Raw genomic sequence first — 13493 nt, forward strand, 5'->3', positions numbered from 1 at the left:
TTTTAGTCAAACATTAAGCCGCAATATATTTACAGGTCGTCCTTCATCGGTCGTTTTGTCTGTGCAAAATCATAAACAACGCCAATAATCATAAACAACGCCAATAATCATAAACAACGCCAATAATCATAAACAACGCCAATAACAATTTTAATATCGAAGCGCCTTACTAACGATTTTATTAAATACCATTACCAGCCAAGTAAAGTAGAAAAAAAACTTTGAAAAGACAAGACATCGATAGTTCTAATAGATTTAAACAATACACAAGTTGAGACTGTAAATTTTCGACTTAAATTTCATTAAATCATCTTCAGACATTTTGTAAAATTCACAGTCTTAACTTGTGTCTTGTTTGAATAAATTACTAACGATGCTTTTTGGTTATGAATTTCTAGAGAAATTTTTCCCAAAGAAACTAAAGTTTACCAATGAATCCATTTTGAAGATAATTTAAAGTCCGTTCTGCATGCGCACCTTTCTGCCCATAACAAAATTCCAGGTTTCACGACACGGTAGTTGGGGGTAAAAATATAGAAGCTACTTCAAGCTACACTTGATTTCGCTAAATTTTGTCATATTTTAAGCAGGTATATGGAAGTTTGTTTGCATTCAATGTCGGGTATGGTACAAATTAAACAAATAATATATCCATTGGGAACGACCCCTAGATTGCAGAACAAACCATGCTGATAGCGGTTTCGCAAAATGTCATGATTGTTTTATTGCTTGTGAAAAATAGTAAAATATATCTGCTCGGCCACCAACGGCAAACATAATCATGGACGCATCAAGAGACACCAATTTAATTTGTGTAATCCTCAGTTATCCTTAGCAAATGTGAAGGGAATTCATGAGATTGGACAAAAAAGTGTTTCCCGTCGAAAATCCATGCATTCCTCCTTTTGACCTGCCTTCGAAAATATCACATAATTGAAACAGAAATTACCGGAAGTTTGGGGGAAATTGCTGAAGTTAAGCTGGCTTAAAGTGCCTATATCACTTGTGGGATCTTTACGGATTTGAATAGAGCTTGAAAAATTAGTTTATAAGTTCTACAACCCTTTTTTATATGGTTAAATAGTTTCGGAAATATTTACATCTAAACATGACGATTTGCCTAAATTTCCGTCGTGCTCAGGGCCTGGGATTCAGGAACCAAGTTCTTGTCAAACATAATATATAATCAATTGTAATTTTACTTCAATCTTCCAATAACGTAAAATATTTTGAGAAAAACTCGCCCAGTTGCTACAGCCGTATAACGCACCGTTCCGGCATTTTTTTCTTCAAAAGCGCAAACTATATCGCCAGTGAAACTCTTCATGTTGACATTATAAAAGACGGCGTGTTTGCAAATCATTCCTGAGTCCCAGTCCCCCCAACCGACGTATTTTCGAAACTATTTGATTATATCAAAAAAGGTTGTAGAACTTATAAACTAATTTTTCAAGCTCTATTCAAATCTGTAAAGATCCCACAAGTGATATATAGGCACTTTAAGGAATTTACCGGCTAAAGGAATTCTCCAGATATATTGTTGAAACCACTAAGAGCTGAGGCAATCTTGTTTGAGGCAGATTCATGCAGATGTAAGCGACGGAATTGTGAGTTTTATAGGATGGTAAACATGCATGTTAGCGAGGAGATAATATCCCTTCTTTTTGACTATATATAGAAAGGATAAATATTGACTGTAAATGGAGTAAAAATTACTTCATTTTTAAGAGCTGTCATGATCATGAAAGGGATATCTTAAATTAAACAGAATGAACCCTTTAAATAGTTATGTTAATTATATGAGAAATATCACAGCTATAAGGTATCTATGATTGCCCAATATATATTAAGTCCATGCAGGTACCGTACCAACGCTGGCTTGGGCTTTAAACGCATGTCCCAAAGGGACGACGTTTTTTAATTTTGTTGTATATATGCGCGTCTTTAATCATTTTTCATGAAATTGGCGCAATATAAATGTAATTTATTATTATTGTTATTAAAATTATGTGGGTCAGCACTTTATGTCTTTAGGTGCGTGGGTTTATGCGTTGGCCTTGTCTGGGTCAATATCGTTGCCTAAAAATAATGATATTTTCACGAGAAATGATTTTATGCCACATGCATGTTAACTAAGCCAAAATGCATGAGCATTATAGATTCTAATAAATTGCACAATCATGGATTGTAACCGATTTCAGCTGTTATAGTACGTTGCAGTCTAGTGGCCTGGTTTCGAGTTGGCTGAGTCTCCTATAAGACGCACGTCGCAGACACATTTTTGGTGTCCAAATAGCGTACCGTCAGCTTTAATTATTGTTAAAGATTCTTTTACTGGGGTCTGGGGGTTCTATTTAGAACTTAACAACCACTCTCTGATACGCTCCGCGGGCCCTGGCTATTGCTATTGAAGACAAAAAAATAAGTGGAAGTCCGTATCTCACTAATTGGGTCCAGCCCGCGTTTTACCACATTCCAATGAGAATAGAAATATCTTGAATAATAATAGCTTGAAAATATAGCAATCATTTGAACAAGAAGTTGAACAAGCAATTTGAGTAAGTGCCCTTTAGATAAGTATCCTTGTATCCTTTAAATAACTATACCTTTTAGAAATAGGAACCTTTTAATTTAAGCAACCTTCTGCTTTGTAAATTGTAAACTTCCTCACCTTTGTTAGCCTGTAAACTTCCTCATCTTTGTTAGCTTGTAAACTTCCTCACCTTTGTTAGCTTGTAAACTTCCTCACCTTTGTTAGCTTGTAAACTTCCTCACCTTTGTTAGCTTGTAAACTTCCTCACCACAACGTTATACATTGAACGACTTAGTCTACGGAAATGCACACTTCATATTTTTGAGTGTTTTGTCATGAAAACGGATGCAAGGGTTATTATTATTTCACAAGTGTTTCAAGTTCAAAAGCCGAATAAGAAGTTTTTATTCATATCGTTTTCGTATTCAAAAGTCCCTATTCTAAAGTTGTTTTTTTTCAAAACCGTCCTCGCTTTAAAAGAAGCTAAAGGATTTATCGTATAACTACGAAGGGAATTGTATTATGCGATTCATATCCGTGATGAAGATCTTAAATGTTATTTCACTTTTCATGCCATATTAGTATATATCTTGAAGTTAAGATAGTATAGAAAATTAGACAGAGAGAAATAAGACAAAATGCAACCAGTTCAAAGCATACAAAATTAATGCAAGAAAGCGACTGCCTAATATAACAGTAAATAATAATAAGATTAAATGAACTGCAATTTTATTTTATAGCAATCAAATACATTCACAAACAGTCTGAAAGCAGATCAATTCGATGGAATTACAAATCACTTATAATTTTTGCAATGTCATGATTAGCGGTCATTATGAAGTTTGTTCAGGAACCATCGATCCAACCAAACTCCATCAGAACCAAGCTTTAAGGCGATAGAGTGATCAGACTCTCCCTGTTCATGCAAGGTTTTGACTCTTCCCGCAACCATTTTAACGAATACATCGTTAGCCATATCAGATGCGTTCGAGGTGGTGGATGTGTCCGGAAGAACATTCGATGCCGCTCGACTTAGTCTTGGAGCAACCGTGGCCGCAAGGATAGATCGATGGGTAGAATGAGAAAGTTGCAGTGGTGAACGCATGTTTTTCAATTTCGGTAACATTTCTTGTAATTTATCCCAATTTTGATTAGTGGAAGGAAGATGACAGATGATTGGTTGTAACTCGTCCTGCATTTTCTGGTAAACTGACTGCATTTCATCATATCTTTTCCGAAGTTTATTCAAGGTTTCTTCGTCGGTTTTGTTCTTGTAAGTTGACATTTCAAAAGCTGGAAACGCAATGTGGCCAAAAATTTTCTCACTCGTGCTCTTTAGAACGTCTTCGTCATGAAGCCAAGGGAATGTTTGCATTGTTGGGGCATAAATATTCTCGAAAAAATTGCTTACAGTCTTGGATAGGTTTAACAACTGGTTGTATTGTTTTTCCATCATGTATGTTCGCTCTACTCGTGTTTGACCAGCTGCTTACAATTGAAAGTGTAGTAGAATCGCTTTGATATGCATTTTTAATAGAAACCGGAAATCAGGAGAGTCAGTTAAGTCACATGATCAGTTCACATCGTTATATTCATGAAAATATGCATTTATCTATTCACAGTACTTGCTGTAGCAAAGTCTTTACACTTAGCTCTCACCGAGCCAGAATACATTTCTGTTCATCTCATGCAGTATGGGTATTGTGTTGGGAGTGGTTGTTGTAGCCACAGTAGTAACTGATATAGGCTTTGGCATTGCAGAAAAAGAGAAGCAAGAAGAACTAGACTCTGCCTTGAAGAAAGCACAATCGACTGTTAACGATGCAAACCACTTTTACACGGATGTGTACAAGATCATTAAGACTCGCGTGGAACATCTAAAGCAAAGTATCCGAAAACTTCCTCCAGATGTTGTTGGAAAACTAAACGAAGACCTAATGTCAAACTTGAAAGATCCGCAAAAAGCTATAACAAATGTAGCAAAAATTTTTGGGGACATACAAGAAGTTGCTACCCTAATCGATTTGGTTGCTACTGGGCTCACAACTGCCGGGTTAGCTGCTGCGGACGGTGTTGTTGCCGGACTTGGAGCAATAGCTGCGGATGTTGCCGGTGTTTTTGCTGTTGTAGGCTTTAGTCTGGCTATTTACAATGGAATCAAAGAAATTGAGAGGTTAAATGAAGCAATCGCTAAAGTAAACAAAAAACGAAAACAAGCAGAAGATGTAATGAAGAAAATGAAAACGTCTCTTGATGATTTGATGAAAGCACTCGGGATTACTATCGGCAGTTACGAAATACTCCGAGAAATTTCAAACGATTGGAGTCAACTAGCGTATAATTTTGATCAGTGCTCGACTGCTTTTTACGATGCCATGATCGGATTCGCAATGGAAAAAACACAGGAAGACGTCAAAGCTTTCCTGAAAAGTAGAAGATGTATTCCTCTAAAAGATGACGTCCTTGTTTTGGCTAAAGTGTTAGAAGAAAACATATTGGAGATGATAAAGGAAGGCAAAACTGACGAAGAAATTGTCAACTTTTATGCCAAAGAAAACCCAAAAGAAGGTCTCAGATTTCTTATGGTTCCTTACTTTATTAGCTCACTTCGGGAATATTTGAAGTAAAAAAAGATTTGAAGTTGACAGACTTTGAAAATAATAACGGTAGCTATACATACAAAACACACATCACTTGTAGCATAAATTAGTTAATACGGTATTGCTGTTATATTCATTCCCAATAATTATCATAATAATTATATTACGAGTATATTTGACAATAGTAATTACGTTAATTAACTTAATAAATTTATTTTCCCACTTTGTGACGTTATATGACTTATATCTTTCTGGTATATAATGGTATATAAGAGTTTTCCTTACTCCTGGCAAATTTATAGACAAGTTCGGTGGTGCCTCTGTTTTTCTTGACAAGTTTGCATTAGAGCGGAGTTTTGATTTCTCGTTATGCATGTAGGCGAAAAATTAGACAATTTTTTACGACAACTTTTACGAGGCCGCGTTATGTAAGAGGTCTGTTCATACTATTCAATTCTATCGGATCCATTCGACTGTTGGATCATGTTTTCATGCAGACGAGTTCGATACGGTTGGATCCTACTATAGTGCTATAATCAGTTTCCTTGATATTTTTGAACGGAAATAGAGCAATTGTGCTCATTATCTTTACTTGCAGCTAGCTTAATCCGGAATTGCACCACCGAAGTCTCAAAAGTGTTTTCACTTAGTTGGCACGATTATAAGGTTCTTTGTTAAAAAGCTGGGATCACAAGCTTTTAGACATAAGGCTTCTTGTCATGTACAGATTGTCAACATTATCGCGGACACAATTAAGATCAAAATTAATAAACCTTTTGAAGAAAAATGTGCCTGTCTGTGCGGGGCTTTACTCTAACTTTGTTTCTGCATAAATGCTTTTGTGGAAGGGCATTATTGGTCCGATGGCCTGAGTGTTGACCAAGCATGCTTCAAGTACATTTACGCCTTCATGGAAAATAGGAAAACAGGAACTTTTTGAACAGGAACTTTTCGCGTGAAAATAGAAACAATTTGAATAAGAAACGTTTGGAAGTAGGAACAGCTTGAACCGGAACCTTTTAGAAATAGAAACAACTTTAATAGGAACTTTTTGCACGCAAATAAAAACAATTACAATATAGGACATTTTTGAAACAAGGAACAATTTGAATAAGAAGAACTTTTCAAAAATTGAGACACTTTGAACTTCTAGAAATCTTTTGAAAATAGAGTAAGTTTAAACAGGAATATTTTGAAGGCAAAATAAGATTGAACCGAAACTTTTTGAAAACAAAAACGACGAGTTCGAATAAGAACCCCTTGAAATAATGATAAATAACGTCTCCGTTCACTTTGTCCTTATGCACATTGCACAATGTAAACAGGAACCGTAGAACGCGTTATATATAAAAAAGCAATTTGGTTGATAGGAAATTTTTGTAACAGGAACATGTTCTAACAATTCTATTGACAATATCATATGATGGTACGCGCATACTGTATGCATACAAAACACACATCACTTTGTAGTATAAATTAGTTAATACGGTATTGCTGTTATATTCATTCCCAATAATTATCATAATAATTATATTACGAGTATATTTGACTTTAGTAATTACGTTAACTTAATAAATTTATTTTCCCACTTTGTGACGTTATATGACTTATATCTTTCTGGTATATAATGGTATATAAGAGTTTTCCTTACTCTTGACAAATTTATAGACAAGCTCGGTGGTGCCTCTGTTTTTCTTGACAAGTTTGCATTAGAGCGGAGTTTTAATTTCTCGTTATGCATGTAGGCAAAAAATTAGACAATTTTTTCCGACAACTTTTACGAGGCCGCGTTATGTAAGGGGTCTGTTCATACTATTCAATTCTATCGGATCCATTCGACTGTTGGATCATGTTTTCAGACGAATTCGATACGGTTGGATCCCGCTATAGTGCTATAGTCATGCAGTTTCCTTGATATTTTTGAACGGAAATAGAGCAATTGTGCTCATTATCCTTACTTGCAGCTAGCTTAATCCGGAATTGCACCACCGAAGTCTCAAAAGTGTGTTCACTTAGTTGGCACGATTATAAGGTTCTTTGTTAAAAAGCTGGGATCGCTAGCTTTTAGACATAAGGCTTCTTGTCATGTACAGATTGACAACATTATCGCGGACACAATTAAGATCAAATAAACCTTTTGAAGAAAAATGTGCCTGTCTGTGCGGGGCTTTACTCTAACTTTGTTTCTGCATTAATGCTTTTGTGGAAGGGCATTATTGGTCCGATGGCCTGAGTGTTGACCAAGCATGCTCCAAGTACATTTATGCCTACATGGAAAATAGGAAAACAGGAACTTTTTGAACAGGAACTTTTTAAACAGGAACTTTTTGAACAGGAACTTTTCGCGTGAAAATAGAAACAATTTGAATAAGTATTCAAATAACGTCTCCGTTCACATTGTTTTTATGCGCATTGCACAATGTAAACAGGAACCGTAGAACGCGTTTTTAGCAAGTAGCAATTTGGTTGATAGGAAATTTTTGTAACAGGAACATGTTCTAACAATTCTATCGAAAATATCATATGATGGTACGTGCATACGTCATTGATATTTACGTATTTTAGTGGTTTATTAAACAAATAATCATGATTGGCTGTCTCTATTCACATGATGCATTTTAAATTTAAATAAAAGGATACTTCTTCATGAGTGATACGCACAAAAAATTCACTCGCTGATCTTACGTACGACGATCATCGTCACAGATATGGCTGGTCTAGCTTTACCGCTTACTAATGTACTCTTAGGACTTGGTGGAATTACTGCTGGTGTTGGTTTCGGTGTGGCTGAACAAAAAAAAATGAACGAGTTAAGCGACAAGTCTAAGAAGCTCCAAAAATCAGTTGCAGAAGCAAGCGACCTTTACGACCACGTATACTATCTAGTCTCAGTCAACCTTAGTCGTTTTACGAAAGCACTTGACATGATACCTACTGAATTCTTGAGCAAAGTGGAAAAGCAAATTAAATCTGACATCGCCGAGACTGACTTTGTGAAAGCTATCGAAACAATCAATAAATATTTGGGCTATATCTACATGGGAACATTAGGAGCCACTTCGATTGTAGATGTGGCTAGGGCGATTCGCGATTATAGAGCACGTGGAGACGAACCTGCAGAAAATCCTCCGCCAGAGCCATTTGAGGAAGTTCCACTCGAACCAGGTGAGACACCTGCACCTCCAGCAGAGTCTGAAAGCTCGTTGCCTAAATCCTCGAAGTTAGACACGCTTTCCAAAGGTCTCAACATCGCTGGGGTAGTGTTCGGCGTAGCTGGTTTGGCAGCCACCATTGGTCTTGGGGTATGGACGTTGGAAAAATTGCATGATGCAATATCCCACGTCGAAAAGAAACAAGAACAGATTGATAAGTATCATAAAGCAATGGAAGATGTGCTGGATCCGATTGTGAAAGCTGCTGGTCTTCCTGCAAAATCCTATCAAGAGCTACTAAGAATGGCAGGCACCTGGAAACAAATATCGGAGAACTTCGAAAGCTATCAAAAATCCTTCTATTTTGCTATTCAAGGCTATTTCATGAAGAAATCTATTGCTGATATAAAATCATTGGTTTCAGAGCGCAGTGACAAAGGTATGCCGTTTCCTGATGATGGTTATGCTCTTGCCATGACCTTGGCTGATGATATCCAACGTAAGTTTCACGAGAAAAAATCTGATAAAGAAATTGTGGCTTTCTTCGCTACTGAGAACCCAAAGAAGGGCCTCCGATTTGTCTTTACGGAATATTTCATCAGTTCTCTTAGGTTTTATTAAACGTACATTTCAATGTCCGTTGCATGTATAAGTCAGCAAGTGATGAAATCCTCAATAGTTGTACTGTTCTCGATAAATATAATAATCTTTAGTTTTTAACTCAAGTTTAGCTATTAATCGCTGTAATAAATACTGTTTTGTCTGCAAAATAAAGAATGATAAATTTGATCGATCGTGTTCTTGATCTTGTTAGTTTATCGGTGCACTTTTGACGGATCACAAGCTTTTAGACATAAGGCTTCTTGTCATGTACAGATTGTCAACATTATCGCGGACACAATTAAGATCAAAATTAATAAACCTTTTGAAGAAAAATGTGCCTGTCTGTGCGGGGCTTTACTCTAACTTTGTTTCTGCATAAATGCTTTTGTGGAAGGGCATTATTGGTCCGATGGCCTGAGTGTTGACCAAGCATGCTTCAAGTACATTTACGCCTTCATGGAAAATAGGAAAACAGGAACTTTTTGAACAGGAACTTTTCCCGTGAAAATAGAAACAATTTGAATAAGAAACGTTTGGAAGTAGGAACAGCTTGAACCGGAACCTTTTAGAAATAGAAACAACTTTAATAGGAACTTTTTGCACGCAAATAAAAACAATTACAATATAGGACATTTTTGAAACAAGGAACAATTTGAATAAGAAGAACTTTTCAAAAATTGAGACACTTTGAACTTCTAGAAATCTTTTGAAAATAGAGTAAGTTTAAACAGGAATATTTTGAAGGCAAAATAAGATTGAACCGAAACTTTTTGAAAACAAAAACGACGAGTTCGAATAAGAACCCCTTGAAATAATGATAAATAACGTCTCCGTTCACTTTGTCCTTATGCACATTGCACAATGTAAACAGGAACCGTAGAACGCGTTATATATAAAAAAGCAATTTGGTTGATAGGAAATTTTTGTAACAGGAACATGTTCTAACAATTCTATTGACAATATCATATGATGGTACGCGCATACTGTATGCATACAAAACACACATCACTTTGTAGTATAAATTAGTTAATACGGTATTGCTGTTATATTCATTCCCAATAATTATCATAATAATTATATTACGAGTATATTTGACTTTAGTAATTACGTTAACTTAATAAATTTATTTTCCCACTTTGTGACGTTATATGACTTATATCTTTCTGGTATATAATGGTATATAAGAGTTTTCCTTACTCTTGACAAATTTATAGACAAGCTCGGTGGTGCCTCTGTTTTTCTTGACAAGTTTGCATTAGAGCGGAGTTTTAATTTCTCGTTATGCATGTAGGCAAAAAATTAGACAATTTTTTCCGACAACTTTTACGAGGCCGCGTTATGTAAGGGGTCTGTTCATACTATTCAATTCTATCGGATCCATTCGACTGTTGGATCATGTTTTCAGACGAATTCGATACGGTTGGATCCCGCTATAGTGCTATAGTCATGCAGTTTCCTTGATATTTTTGAACGGAAATAGAGCAATTGTGCTCATTATCCTTACTTGCAGCTAGCTTAATCCGGAATTGCACCACCGAAGTCTCAAAAGTGTGTTCACTTAGTTGGCACGATTATAAGGTTCTTTGTTAAAAAGCTGGGATCGCTAGCTTTTAGACATAAGGCTTCTTGTCATGTACAGATTGACAACATTATCGCGGACACAATTAAGATCAAATAAACCTTTTGAAGAAAAATGTGCCTGTCTGTGCGGGGCTTTACTCTAACTTTGTTTCTGCATTAATGCTTTTGTGGAAGGGCATTATTGGTCCGATGGCCTGAGTGTTGACCAAGCATGCTCCAAGTACATTTATGCCTACATGGAAAATAGGAAAACAGGAACTTTTTGAACAGGAACTTTTTAAACAGGAACTTTTTGAACAGGAACTTTTCGCGTGAAAATAGAAACAATTTGAATAAGTATTCAAATAACGTCTCCGTTCACATTGTTTTTATGCGCATTGCACAATGTAAACAGGAACCGTAGAACGCGTTTTTAGCAAGTAGCAATTTGGTTGATAGGAAATTTTTGTAACAGGAACATGTTCTAACAATTCTATCGAAAATATCATATGATGGTACGTGCATACGTCATTGATATTTACGTATTTTAGTGGTTTATTAAACAAATAATCATGATTGGCTGTCTCTATTCACATGATGCATTTTAAATTTAAATAAAAGGATACTTCTTCATGAGTGATACGCACAAAAAATTCACTCGCTGATCTTACGTACGAACATCATCGTCACAGATATGGCTGGTCTAGCTTTACCGCTTACTAATGTACTCTTAGGACTTGGTGGAATTACTGCTGGTGTTGGTTTCGGTGTGGCTGAACAAAAAAAATGAACGAGTTAAGCGACAAGTCTAAGAAGCTCCAAAAATCAGTTGCAGAAGCAAGCGACCTTTACGACCACGTATACTATCTAGTCTCAGTCAACCTTAGTCGTTTTACGAAAGCACTTGACATGATACCTACTGAATTCTTGAGCAAAGTGGAAAAGCAAATTAAATCTGACATCGCCGAGACTGACTTTGTGAAAGCTATCGAAACAATCAATAAATATTTGGGCTATATCTACATGGGAACATTAGGAGCCACTTCGATTGTAGATGTGGCTAGGGCGATTCGCGATTATAGAGCACGTGGAGACGAACCTGCAGAAAATCCTCCGCCAGAGCCATTTGAGGAAGTTCCACTCGAACCAGGTGAGACACCTGCACCTCCAGCAGAGTCTGAAAGCTCGTTGCCTAAATCCTCGAAGTTAGACACGCTTTCCAAAGGTCTCAACATCGCTGGGGTAGTGTTCGGCGTAGCTGGTTTGGCAGCCACCATTGGTCTTGGGGTATGGACGTTGGAAAAATTGCATGATGCAATATCCCACGTCGAAAAGAAACAAGAACAGATTGATAAGTATCATAAAGCAATGGAAGATGTGCTGGATCCGATTGTGAAAGCTGCTGGTCTTCCTGCAAAATCCTATCAAGAGCTACTAAGAATGGCAGGCACCTGGAAACAAATATCGGAGAACTTCGAAAGCTATCAAAAATCCTTCTATTTTTGCTATTCGAGGCTATTTCATGAAGAAATCTATTGCTGATATAAAATCATTGGTTTCAGAGCGCAGTGACAAAGGTATGCCGTTTCCTGATGATGGTTATGCTCTTGCCATGACCTTGGCTGATGATATCCAACGTAAGTTTCACGAGAAAAAATCTGATAAAGAAATTGTGGCTTTCTTCGCTACTGAGAACCCAAAGAAGGGCCTCCGATTTGTCTTTACGGAATATTTCATCAGTTCTCTTAGGTTTTATTAAACGTACATTTCAATGTCCGTTGCATGTATAAGTCAGCAAGTGATGAAATCCTCAATAGTTGTACTGTTCTCGATAAATATAATAATCTTTAGTTTTTAACTCAAGTTTAGCTATTAATCGCTGTAATAAATACTGTTTTGTCTGCAAAATAAAGAATGATAAATTTGATCGATCGTGTTCTTGATCTTGTTAGTTTATCGGTGCACTTGGTGAATGTACATGCAGGGTGTCCCAAAACAATCGCACTTAACCTTTCAAGCCTAATTTGCTAAATGAAAACGTGATCAAATTAACAGAGAATTATCTCATTTTAAAGCGTGCTTATTTGTCTTTTTAACGATACGTATTTCGAGCAAGAAATTTATTTACAAGCTGGATGGATTCCCGCACAACAGGTATTTTTAAAATGCACCGTAAAAGTTTGTCGTACAAATTCATGTTTTGCCGTTAATACTACCAAACTGTCAGTTGCCAAAACTTCAGTCATATATAACATGAGTCATTGGAAGAAGTGGCTCGGACACGATAGAATTTTTGAAAAATCTCGTCAGCCGAGGTTTAATGCAAGAAAAGAGTGATAACCGCTTTGTGATTTACTCGCTCATCCGACAGTTCTTAGCTGATCATGATCAATTTCAAGGTGAAAAAGTAATGGCCCAAAGGTGGATGGTGAGGCACTTTTTAAAGATGTGCGATTCCAGAGTTGCAAAAACAGTTCAACCTTCCTCCGGTAGGATTTCAAGTTTTGAAAACCTTCCTCAAAATGAGTGTTACGTCGCTGAGTCAAGTGGCAACCAGCATAAGAAAATATTTGTTTTTTTGGTACATGCTTGTGGTCAATTAGAGTGTTCAACTTTGAACCTTCCTCACAAACCTCATTCAAAGCAATCTGAATCAGAGTCAACTCGGGACTGTTGTGTGGAAATACCAAGGAATTTCAAAACGCTTTCAAGGAATTCTTTATGACTAGATTCTAAATATCACCGTTTGGCCAACAGGCCCAACAAGGAAGTGAAACAAACATTACACTATTTAGAGCCCAAGTTGGTGAGTTAAATTTCGGTTAAATAAGCGGTATGTTATTATGAAATTTTGTATCTTAGTATTGCATGAGAATAAAGGGGTATTTGTGCACGAAAAAACTGAAATGAACTTGAAATGTATTGGTTGAAAAAAGCTATAATCATAATAGTTACTCGGGCGAACATATTCTCCGCTGAACATTGTTGTTGCTATAATTATAGAGTATGGTCATGTCAGACAAGGACTACCATTGACATGATCCC

This window comes from Dendronephthya gigantea, unplaced genomic scaffold (assembly GCF_004324835.1).
Source record: "Dendronephthya gigantea isolate DGI-Jeju-01 unplaced genomic scaffold, DenGig_1.0 000018F, whole genome shotgun sequence".
Lineage (NCBI taxonomy): Eukaryota > Metazoa > Cnidaria > Anthozoa > Malacalcyonacea > Nephtheidae > Dendronephthya > Dendronephthya gigantea.